Genomic DNA, 12049 nt, shown 5'->3' on the forward strand with positions numbered 1-12049 from the left:
TTAAGCCACGCAGTTTTTCAATAAGTCAATCTACTACTAAGTATGCCAAAATCAATGCATAAATGCACGTCGGTGACTAAGCCTAACTAGGTCATGTTGGAAATGTTCAGTCCAGGCAAATGAATTCATCTTCTCTTTCCTTCCCCGGAGACCTCGGGCCCCGCCTTCCTGTGTGTTATGGGTAGGCCACTCGGCCCCTCTGGGCTTTGGATTCCTTATAATAATTAATAATGGGATCGTTATGCACTCACTCAGTACCAAATACTTTGCTAAGATCTATAAATCGGGTGCACTCTCTATCCCACAAGGGGCTCACAAATCTAAGAACTAGGGAGGTCAGTTTTCTTACAGGTCAATTTACAGATGAGGCAACAGGAGAGCCGGAGAGGTAAAGACTTACCCAAGGTCACAGAGCAGGCCAGTGGGACAGCTGGGATTAGAACCCGTATCTCCTGACTCCAAGTCCCATGCTATTTCCATTAGGCCATGCTGCCTCCCATTTTTGTAAAGCGGGGAGAGTGACACAGCTCTGGACTCAGTATACTCCCTGAATTTACGCATCCATGTCGGCATAGACAAGACACTGTATTGTCTATGTATAATGAATGTATTATAATCTATGTATATATACATCTATCTATAAAATCTATAATCTATGTATAATACAATTGTATTGTATTGTCTAAATAAATTCTATTTATTGCTATTGTTCTTGTCTGTCCGTCTCCCCCGATTAGACCGTAAGCCCGTCAAAGGGCAGGGACTGTATCTGTTACCGATTTGTACATTCCAAGCGCTTAGTACAGTGCTCTGCACATAGTAAGCGCTCAATAAATACTACTGAATGAACTGTATCTTGCAACTGACTAGCTACTCGGTCGATTTGGTGGATCTGAGCCTTGGTTGAATCTTTCAGAACTGGGAAAGAAATATGAAAATAGGTCATTTGCCATCTTCAGGAAGGAAGAAACTGTAGCTGAAATCATTTTGAAAGTGGTTCTCAACTGCAAGCTCCTTGTGGGCTGCGAATACGTCTACCAAGTCTGTTGTTTTGCAGTCTCCCAAGCACTAGGACAGTACTCGGCACACAGTAAGCACTCAACAAATAACACCGATCGATTGATGAAGATTGAGAAGCAGCATGACCTAGTGGATAGAGCATGGGCCTGGGAGTCAGAAGGACCTGGGTTCTAATTCCGGCTCCACCTCCTGTCTGCTCTGTGACCTTGGGCAAGTCACTTCGCTTCTCTGGGCCTCAGTTACCTCATCTGTAAAATGGGGATTAAGACTGTGAGCCCCATGTGGGACAGGGATTGTGTCCAACTTGATTATTCTTGTATTTACCCCACTGCTTACAACAGTGCCTGGCACAAGGGAAGCACTTAACACCAGCGTGGCTCAGTGGAAATTGCCTGGGCTTAAGAGTCAGAGGTCATGGGTTCTAATCCTGACTCTGCCACCTGTCAGCTGTGTCACTTCACTTCTCTGGAACTCAGTTACCTCATCTGTAAAATGGGGATTAAGTCTGTGAGCCCTACGTGGGACAGCCCGATTACTCTGTATCTACTGAGTGACTATATGTCTATGTGTCTATAGTCTGTAGAACAGTGCTCGGCACATAGTAAGCGCTTAACAAACACCAACATCATCATCATCAAATACTACTATTATTATTATTATCATTATCATTATCTTCCAGGAAGAGGTTTTACTCCTGGCTTCATCAATAGAAGATTATAGACTACGTTTAAGGTCTGCTCTCTTAAGAAACGCTAAATAGAAATGAAACAATGAGAAAATCCTGAAAGCAATTCCTCAGCCCTAGTGCTATCACCCACTAACCCTTCCCCTGCAAGATGGGATCTCAGTTTGGTATTTTGAGAAAGGTCTTTCCCCAGCCTAGTCATTACTACTAATTAGAAGGTTAAAACCCCTAAATTTTGCTCAGCGAATAAGGTCAGTGACCCATCGAGGGAGGGGCACCACAAAAGGTTGAAGCCGTTAAACTGAGGCCTGCCTAGCCCTTGTCCCAGTACTCTGGGAAGCCTCTTGACTCCCCTGAGAGTTTGTCTTTTTTGATTGGCTTCCCGCTCTCTCTACTCTCCCACCAGGCCTAATGAATTTGTTCAGTTCTCAGCTGGAAAATTGGGGAATCGGAGCCGAAAGCAAAGAGGAAACAGGAGTCAGTGGTTCAAAATTGGGGTTATTGTTTTCTAGGGTATTTGTTAAGCACTTGCTATGTGTCCGGCACTGTTCTAAGCGCAGAGGTAGATACAGGTAATCAGGTTGGACACGGTCCTTGTCCCACAAAGGGGCTCAAAGTCTTAATCCTCATTTTATAGGTAACTGAAGCCCAGAGGAGTGAAGTGACTTGCCCAAGGTCACACAGCAGACAAGTGGCAGAGCTGGGATTAGAACCCAGGTCCTACTGCCTCCGAGGGTCGTGCGCTACCACTAGACCAAGCTGCTTCTCCGTGTCGGTGTGACTTTTCTGATCTGAAGTCAGGATTCCCCAGAATTCCACTGACATTAATCTGCAGGTCGGGCCAGAGACGTGTGGAGCATTACTCGGGGATTTATGAGAGTCCTGGCTTCAGTTTAGGAGCCCACAACTAGAGATCTTGGAGAGAGATGCAACAGGGGAGAGGAAAATGATGAATAAATGTGATGAAAAATTTGAATAAACAAGCCAACTGCGAAAAGGCTAAAGGAAATGGGTTTATTGATCCAATAAAAGCTGAGGTCATTAAGTTTACGAAGAAATTCTCTGGCTACCAGAGCGTTAAGGTTAGGCATCACTGGGCAATATCAGAGGGAAGAGAAGCAGTATGGCCCAATGAAAATAATAATAATAACTGTTTAGGAAAAGCTTCTCCTCAGTTGGAAGCATGGCCTAGTGGAAAGAGCACAGGCCTGGGAGTCAGAGGACCTGGGTTCCATTTTCGGTTCTGTCATTTGCCTGCTGCAGGACCTTGAGCAAGTCGCTTAACTTCTCCACGTCTCAGTTTCCCCTTCTGTAAAATGGGGAGTCATTGCCTGCTCTCCCTCCTGTTTAGAGTGGGAGCCCCATATGGGACAGGGACTGGGTCCCACCTGATTAACTTGTTTCTATCCCAGTGCTTTGAACAGTGATTGACACAGACTAAGCACTGAACAAAAATAATAATAATGATAATAATGTGCCAAATTCTTATTATGTGCCAAACATAGTCAAACACAATCCCTGTCCCACATGGGGCTCACTGTCTAATCAATCAGTAGTATCTACTGAACACTTACTATGTGCAGAGCACTGTACTAAGCTCTTGGAAGAGTACAATAGGGAATGAAAACAGGTATTTATTCTCCATTATGCAGATGAGGAAACTGGGGCCCAGAGAAGTTACATGACTTGCCTGAGGTCACACAGCGAGCAAGTGGCAGAGTCAAGATTATAATCCAGGTCCCCTGATTCCCAGACCTGTGGATTTTCCGCTAGGCCACACTGCTTCTCAATTAGCATTCCCTGGATGGGGAAGGACAGTGGTGGAGGAGAGCTGGGGGGAAAGAGCTGGACTAAGTTTAGAGTAGGAGAGGCAAGAAGCTCAGGGAGAACTCATGCTCCCCTCCACCAACCCACTGCTATTTCTCCGCCATAGCTCTACCTCTGGCTCTTAGGGCAGAATAGTGGTTGATTGATGAGAAAACCCTAACACATGCACAGGAGTTTCTAATAACCAACCAACATCCGTACTGCATTAATATAATAGATGTTCAAACGGCTGTAAAGTTGAAGCACAGATCGGCTCTCGTTCGAGAGAACTGGAAACAAAACGCCAAAGGACGCTGTCGAATTGCATTCTGAATTGTGGGGATGTAGTAAGCTTGGTAAAATAGATTATGTATAATGGAAGAATAGTAGTTAATTAATTGAGGAATCTGACACCCGAGACCTTCTTTTCAACCCCACAAAAACATCGAGCAGTTGCGCAATTATTGTAAATTGGAAGCGCAAGATTTAAAATGTGTGATGCCAAAAGGAGAAAAGAAAATTGCAGGCTATTAATTGAGTTTGCTCTTTTAAAAACATTTTAAAACCTTAGATTTCCTGCGAGCTCAAGAAGGTCATTTACAGCTCCTGTATCCATGGAGTTATTACATGCAGGAGTAGCTTAATGCCGCTTTAATGGTATTAAGCTACGTGAGCTTGTAATATAAATAATTTTCAAGCTAGATGTCATGTTAATGCTTTTCCTTTTTATGAAAGCCCTGAAAAATGCTGTTGAGAAAAAAATGAGCTGAAAAAAATAAAAGGGAAAAGTTTCAAAAAATGCCGCCAATCATTTATAAAAATATTTTGGTAAGTATATATTTTGATATGCAAAAAAAACCTACCATAATTTTATTGTTTCCTCTTCCCAATTTGGGAGTTTAGCAGGGTGGACAGTGGTGCTATGAAAATTCCTAAGGGGACCAGGATCCAGAAAGAGAACCTTTTCCTTAATCATCTCAACTAAGACTCCATGTGCACAGAGATGGTGTCTACCAACTCTGTAGTACTGTACTTTCCCAAGCACTTAGTACAGTGATTGATTGACTGGTCATGCCAAAATGTAAAGCTAGTGCTGAAGGAGGCAGCAGCTCCAAAAAGACAACATATTCCATATGGAGACCTCATTCACATCATTAAAAGGCACTTACTATTTTGGCTTAATAATGTTGGTATTTGTTAAGCGCTTACTATGTGCAGAGCACTGTTCTAAGTGCTGGGGTAGATACAGGGTAATGGGGTTGTCCCACGTGAGGCTCACAGTTAATCCCCTTTTGACAGATGAGGTAACTGAGGCACAGAGAAGTGAAGTGACTTGCCCACAGTCATATAGCTGACAAGTGGCAGAGCCGGGATTCAAACCCATGACCACTGACTTCCAAGCCCGGGCTCTTTCCACTGAGCCACGCTGCTTCTCTAGGCTTGGCTCTGTAGGCCACATGGCAGCGAGGACAGTGGCTTAGTGGCAAGAGCACAGACTTGGGAGTTAGAGGTTGTGGGTTCTAATTCCGGCTTATCAGCTATGTGACTTTGGGCAGGTCACTTAACTTCTCTGTGCCTCAGTTACCGCATCTGTAAAATGGGGATTAAGACTGTCAGCCCCACGTGGGACAACCTGATCACCTTGGATCTACCCCAGCGCTTAGAACAGTGCTTGGTACATAGTAAGCACTTAACAAATGCCATCATCATTATTATTATGATTAGAAGAGAAGTGGCGTGGCCTAAAGAATAGAGCATAGGACTGGCAGTCAGAAGGACCTGAATGCTAATCCTGATCCACCATTTGTCTGCTGGGTTTCCTTGGACAAGTCATATACAGTTACCTCAACTGTCAAAATGGGGATTAAGACTATGAGCCCCACGAGGGACATGGAGTGTGTCCAACCTGATTAGCTTGTATCTACCCCAGCGCTTAGTACGGTGCCTGGCACATAGTAAGCACAACTACAATTTTAAAAAAAATCACTCACGGGATTCCTGCCTCCTATAACAGTTTCCATGTTTCAGAATCCATCAGCCCTTAGTACAGTGCTCTGCATAGTAAGCACTCAAAAAATAGCATTGATTGATCTAAAGATAGATACTCTTGGCAACTCCACTAATTTGCAAGATTCCACCCAGAGTGATGGGATACAGTGATGAGTGTTATCTTAAATCAGGCCTAACCACTAAATTCCTCCTATCTCACTGGACAAGTCCAACTCTGGCCCTTCAGACTTCCAACCTATAAAAATGCAACAGTTAGTACCCATTTACTCTCTCCACCTCCTAGGGAGATATGATGAGACAGCCTTCTCAAAGTATTCCCAAGTAAACCAGAACAAAAGAATTCTAGGTAATCAAAGTAGCTTTAGTCAACCTAGATGAAAGGAATCAATCTCCCCTGTATTCTGGCTAGGGGTTATTTTGTTTATTTTGTTTTGTTTTGTTTTAATTAACTTCATTCATCCTCAATCTGCAAACACAATGGTGCAACTTTAATCTAAATACATTGGGATGATAAATCAATGAGATCTGAAGGCTGGGGCTACACAGAACTGGGGTATTGTGGACTTTGTCTCTGGCCCAGGGAGAATGTTTCTCTAGGGTTTAACTATTTGGTGAGTAGCTGGAAAGCCCCCTGAAGAAGCCCTGGACTTCTTGAACAGCTGTACTCCAGAACGCGAATAATTCCTGTATTTGATTTTACCAAATGTCTGTTCATTTTCAAACACAACTTTCTCCTCCCTTCTCCCTCAACCCTGTTCAAAAGAACGTGCCCAATCTAATAGAAAAAACTATTCTGCCTCAGATCCGAGATTCTAAAAGACCTGGTTGTGGGCAGGGAATGTATCTGTTTATTGTTGCATTGTACTCTTCCAAGCGCTCGGTAGAGTGCTCTGCACATTGTAAGCACTCAATAAACACGATCGAATGCATGAATAATTCCCACTCCCTAACATTTGGAGTTCAGCTGTTTCAAAGAGTTCATCCAAGATAGAATATTTGTGAATCAGTCTTGGATCGCTACCTAAATATGATTAGGGCTCTCATTCACACCCCGTATGAAAGCTAGCATCTAGTCATTTATTTACATTCTTAAAAGATAAATTGAAGGAAGGGTGACTGTGCTTTTTTCAATCAAAGTGTTCTTTAGATGATTTTGGAGAGTAAAGAAAGTTCGCCTAGCTATGTGGCAACCCTGAGTTTGGGATATAAACAGGTCCAGCTCTCCCTTCCAGTCAAACTATTTAGCAATGTTTTACCGATGGGATTGCCATGCAGAACGGAGGACTGCCTAGAGCTGCTCTTAGCCCCATGGGAGGAAAGCCAAGCTTCCCTCGGTAACGAACACTTTGTTGATCCATTTAAGAGCTAAATACTCTACCTGTTGAGTTGATGTTCAGGCTCTAAGGAACTGTACTGAAGCCGGAAATGAGAAAGCAACAGCATAATTTGGACCTAAAGCATTTGGATAGGACTGAAGAACTGTCCCTGCTTTCCCCTGTTCCTCCCAAATCTATATTCTGGCCAAAAAGCTTGCTAAGCCAAAATGATGTCACTCGCAACGAAAGGGAAATAGAGGCACTTGATTTTATGATTGATAAACCAGAGCACGATCTTTCCAATTTATACTTAACACATGATGTGGTGATAATGGTATGTAAACATAATGGAACCATGTCCTAATATTCCCAGGTACCGACAAGTGAAACTTGAGGCTTAACTCAAGAGCCAAGGGAATTTTATCATCCTTCCATATGAACACATTCAACTGAAAAACCGTTACTCCCAAAAAATGCCATTCTCAATTGAAAAGTTACATTTACATTGCTTTTTTTTGTATTTTGTATTTTTTTAATAATGGACTGCAGGCTCATTGTCGGCAGGGAATGTGTCTGTTTATTGTTATATTGTTCTCTCTCAAATGATTAGTACAGTGTTTTTCACATAGTGAACCCTCAATAAATACGATTGAATGAGCAGACGGATGGATGGATGGATGGATGGATGGATGGATGGATGGATGGATGGATGGATGGATGGATGGATGGATGGATGGATGAATGAACCCCAGAAAGGCCAGGGACTGTGTTTAACTCTAACCCGACATATTTTTCCCAGCACGTAATACAGTGCTCTGCCTACAGTAAGTGCTTAATAAATCAAACAATCAGTGGTTTTTTTTATCATTTACTGTGCACAGAGCACTGTGCTCAGCACTTGGGAGAGTACAACACAACAGAACCGCTAGACACATTCCTTGCCCACAGTGAGCTCAAAGTCAGATAAATAAAATTTCTACCACTATGACGATGATGACAATGACGGTATTTGTTAAGCACTCACTATGCATCAAGCACTTTCCTAAGCGCTGGGGTAGATCCAAAGTAATCAGATTGGATACAGTCCCTGTCCCACATGGGGCTCACAGTCTTAATCCCCATTTTACAGATGAGGGAACGAGGCCCAGAGAAGTAAAGCAACTTGCCCAAGGTCACACGGCAGACAAGTGGCAGAGTGGGAATTAGAACCCAGGTCTTTCTGACTCCTAGGCCCGTGCTCTATCCACTAGGTCAATTCTCCTCAGTGCTGAGCACATATGAAGCATTTGATTAATACAATTAATATTACATGAATCTTATCTTTTTTATGGTACCTGCTAAGCACTTACTATGTGCCAGGCACTGTACTAAGTGCTGGAGTAGAAACAACATAATCAGGTTGGACACAAATCCGGTCCTTCATGGGACTTGCAGTCTAAGTTGGAGGAAGGAGGATTTAACCCCCATTTGACAGTTGAGGTAACTGAGGCACAGAGAAGTGAAGTGATTTGCCCAAGGTCACATAGCAGATAAGTGGTGGAGCCAGGATTAGAACTCAGGTCCTCTGACTCCCAGGCCTGTGCTCTTTCTACTAGGCCACGCTACGTTATCTTAGCCCCACTGTAGTACAGCCATGAAAAATCAGCCACATATTAGGAATCTACATCGATTTCCCGCTTAAATTCTCCAAAGCAGCAGATTCCTGTACCTCTCGGTGGTCCCTTCAGATTTTGCCATCTTGGAACTGATCGACCAACAGTTTCATTGGGCATCTGCTCAGTGGCGCTACTGCTTAGTATAGTGCTTGGCACATAGTAAGTGCTTAACAAATACCATAATCATTATTGTCATCATTATTATTATTATTATTATTAAAGGTATGCAAATAACCTCCAGGAAGAATATGAGGAAGAGATCCTGAAAGGGGAGTCAGCAATTGACCTTGAGTTGTTGGTCTCTTGATCTTTTTGAACCATAGTTAATTGCCAGGTCTACGGCAACAAAATATCCAAAAATTTTATTCAGATATAAAACTATCTTTTGGGCTTTGGACGAACCTGATCTAGAAAAACCCCATTTGGGAAGTAATCTTCTTCCTTGACAATTTCTAGATATGCACAGACAGATACCATATCATATGATCAGTAGTATTTATTGAGGTCTTACTAAGTGTGGAGCACTGTACTAAGTGCTTGGGAGAGTACGATACACATATCCTGCCCACATTTCTTTTGCAGTTCTCCACCACACCTAGTAAAGTGTGTTGCCCGAAGCCTCATTTACTACTGTTACTATATTGCAAACGTTCAGGAAATGAAAGTCAAAGGCACTTTTATTATTCACAAGGTCCAGCTCAAGTTGAAATGTAACCTTCTAATTGCTGTTTTAATGACTGATCTTTAGGTATCCCAGCAATCCCAGGGGGCAGGTGTCAATCAGGATCTTTTTTAGGTTCAGAGGTGCCATTCATCATGTTCCCCGGCTACCTAGCACAGTGGTCTTTTCCAGCAAGTACTCAGTAAATTTTGTTGATAATAATGATGAGGACAGCGTGAATCCCCCTCTCAGGGTCGCACATGGAGTTTCCAGCACTCTACCAGTCTTGGCCAGCGACTAGCAAGGGGAAGGCAATCTGCTACAAGTCAAAACTCACCTATGCTGGGAAGCAGCGGCATGGGAGAGAGTCGAGGGCAGAGACTCGAGTTTACTGCGTGGAAGGCGGCAATGGTGCCACTTGTCAACTGTGTGACTGTGGGCAAGTCACTTAACTTCTCTGTGCCTCAGTTACCTCATCTGTAAAATGGGGATTAAGACTGTGAGCCCCACGTGGGACAACCTGATTCCCCTGTGTTTACCCCAGCGCTTAGAACAGTGCTCTGCACATAGTAAGCGCTTAACAAATACCAACATTATTATTATTATTAAACCGCTTCTGGATTCTGACCGAGAAAACCGTATGGATCCACTACCAGAACGATTGCAGGGAGAGCGGAGCGTTCTGGGAGAGATGTTGTCCGTGGTGTCGCTCTGGGTAGGAAACGACTCGAAGGCATAAGACAAGACAGTGTGAATCCTGCCCTTTATATTTTTTCTTACAGTTGTTTGTTTTACCAAGTATATACTTGGCCGTTATCGCCAGATTCAGCCATCATTTTCTGGGTTTAGAGGGGTGATCTTGGTACTCAGCAACCATCCTGTTGGGCCACTCTTACTTCTAAATGGAGAAGTTCTCTAAAATAGGGTCTTTGGAGGCCTCAAATTTCATCTCGACGTAAATGCACTAAAACCTGGTGGCCAATGGATAGTAATAATTGTACTGTTAGGCGCTTGCTATGTGCCAGGCACTGTACTAAGCGCCGGCGGGGAATGCAAGCAAATGGGGTTGGACACAGTCCCTGTCACATGGGGCTCACAGTCTCAATTCCCATTTTACAGATGAGGTAACTAAGGCCCAGAGAAGTGAAGTGACTTGCTCAAGGTCACCCAGCAGACAAGTGGTAGAACAGGGATTAAAATCTATGACCTTCTGACTCCCAGCCCCATGCTCTAACCCTACTTAAAACTCTCCCCCTCCAAGAGGCCTTCCCAGACTGAGCTCCTCTTCTCCCTCTACTCCCTCTACCACCCCCCCTTTACCTCTCCGCAGCTAAACCCTCTTTTCCCCTTTTCCCTCTGCTCCTCCACCTCTCCCTTCCCATCCCCACAGCACTGTACTCGTCCGCTCAACTGTATATATTTCCATTACCTTATTTATTTTGTTAATGAATTGTACATCGCCTCGATTCTATTTAGTTGCCATCGGTTTTTACGAGATGTTCTTCCCCCCGACTCTATTTATCGCCATCGTTCTCGTCTGTCCGTCTCCCCCGATTAGACCGTAAGCCCGTCAAACGGCAGGGACCGTCTCTATCTGTTGCCGACTTGTTCATTCCAAGCACTTAGTACAGTGCTCTGCACATAGTAAGCACTCAATAAATACTATTGAATGAACTAGGCCATGATGGACAATAAAGGAGTCCCCAAACAAGAATAAGGGAAGATCTCCGGTCCTGAGTTTAGGATACATTTGAGACATCGGGATCAAAAACCTGCGTGGAGGAATGGATTCTAGTGCTAGTGGTTTGCACAGCATGGGCCCGCCGGGCATGTTCTCGCTGGGGCACAAATTTTGACAAGTGAGAAGGCGAGCAGGGGTGCAGCACCTTGTGAAGTGCACGCCAAGGTTCATGGGGCGGGGGGCGGGAGGGGAGGTTAATCCATTTATGGCCAAAGCCCACCAAAACCTCAACCGTGGAAAGTCGCCCAGTTATGGTTAAGAAGTGGAACCAAAATTAGAAGCAAAAGAGGTGCAAAGCCCAGAACATAAGTATCACAATCTTCAGATCAGCAATATCCCTTCATGGCACTTGACAGTATCTTAGACAGAAGTTACAAACCTGCTGCCTAGCTCTTCTTTTATCCTCAGGAGAGGGTCAATTTTATCCTAGGAAAAGTCCCAAGCCAAAACCTCATTGCTTTTTCAAAAAATGCCAGGGGAAAAAAAAGCATTGACAGATCTGATGCCTCCGGAGAAGCTCTAATGGAGAAAGAACATGCCTGGGAGTCAGAAGATCTGCATTCTAATCCTGGCTCTGCCACATGTCTGTTGTGTGACCTTGGGCAAATCACTTCACTTTTCCATGCCTCAGTTACCTCATCTGTAAAATGAGAATTAAGACTGTGAATCCCACGGGGGACATGGATTGTGTTCAATCTAATGAACTTGTAGCTACCCCAGTGCTCATTACAGTGCCTGCCACATAGTAAGTGCTTAACAGATACCATAAAAAAAAAAATCAAAGTCCACTGTGCTTTCGATAGGACTGCTTTGGGTTTCTCTCCAGCTGTCCAGACCGAAACAGAGAGGCCCAGCATTACCTTGTAAATCAGACACCAGACACAATGACCTTTGCCTTCCACAAGGCGACTGAAGAGAGAAGCTGAACTCAAACATACGAACCAGTCCGCTCCCAATTTTCCCCAGGCTTAAGATTTCATGCCACGTAAAGATCTTTTCATCCACGGGGAACGTTCAGGCATAATTCAGTGAATATCTTATCAAAGAAAGCCTGTTCAGCTTTACTATTTGGATCCCAGCCAATTTGGCCTGTTTACTAATCTAGGAACTCGCAGCAATTAACAGTGTTCAAACAGCACCAATCTGCTGTGTTAT

Source organism: Ornithorhynchus anatinus, chromosome 1, assembly GCF_004115215.2.
Source record: "Ornithorhynchus anatinus isolate Pmale09 chromosome 1, mOrnAna1.pri.v4, whole genome shotgun sequence".
NCBI classification, from domain to species: Eukaryota; Metazoa; Chordata; class Mammalia; order Monotremata; family Ornithorhynchidae; genus Ornithorhynchus; species Ornithorhynchus anatinus.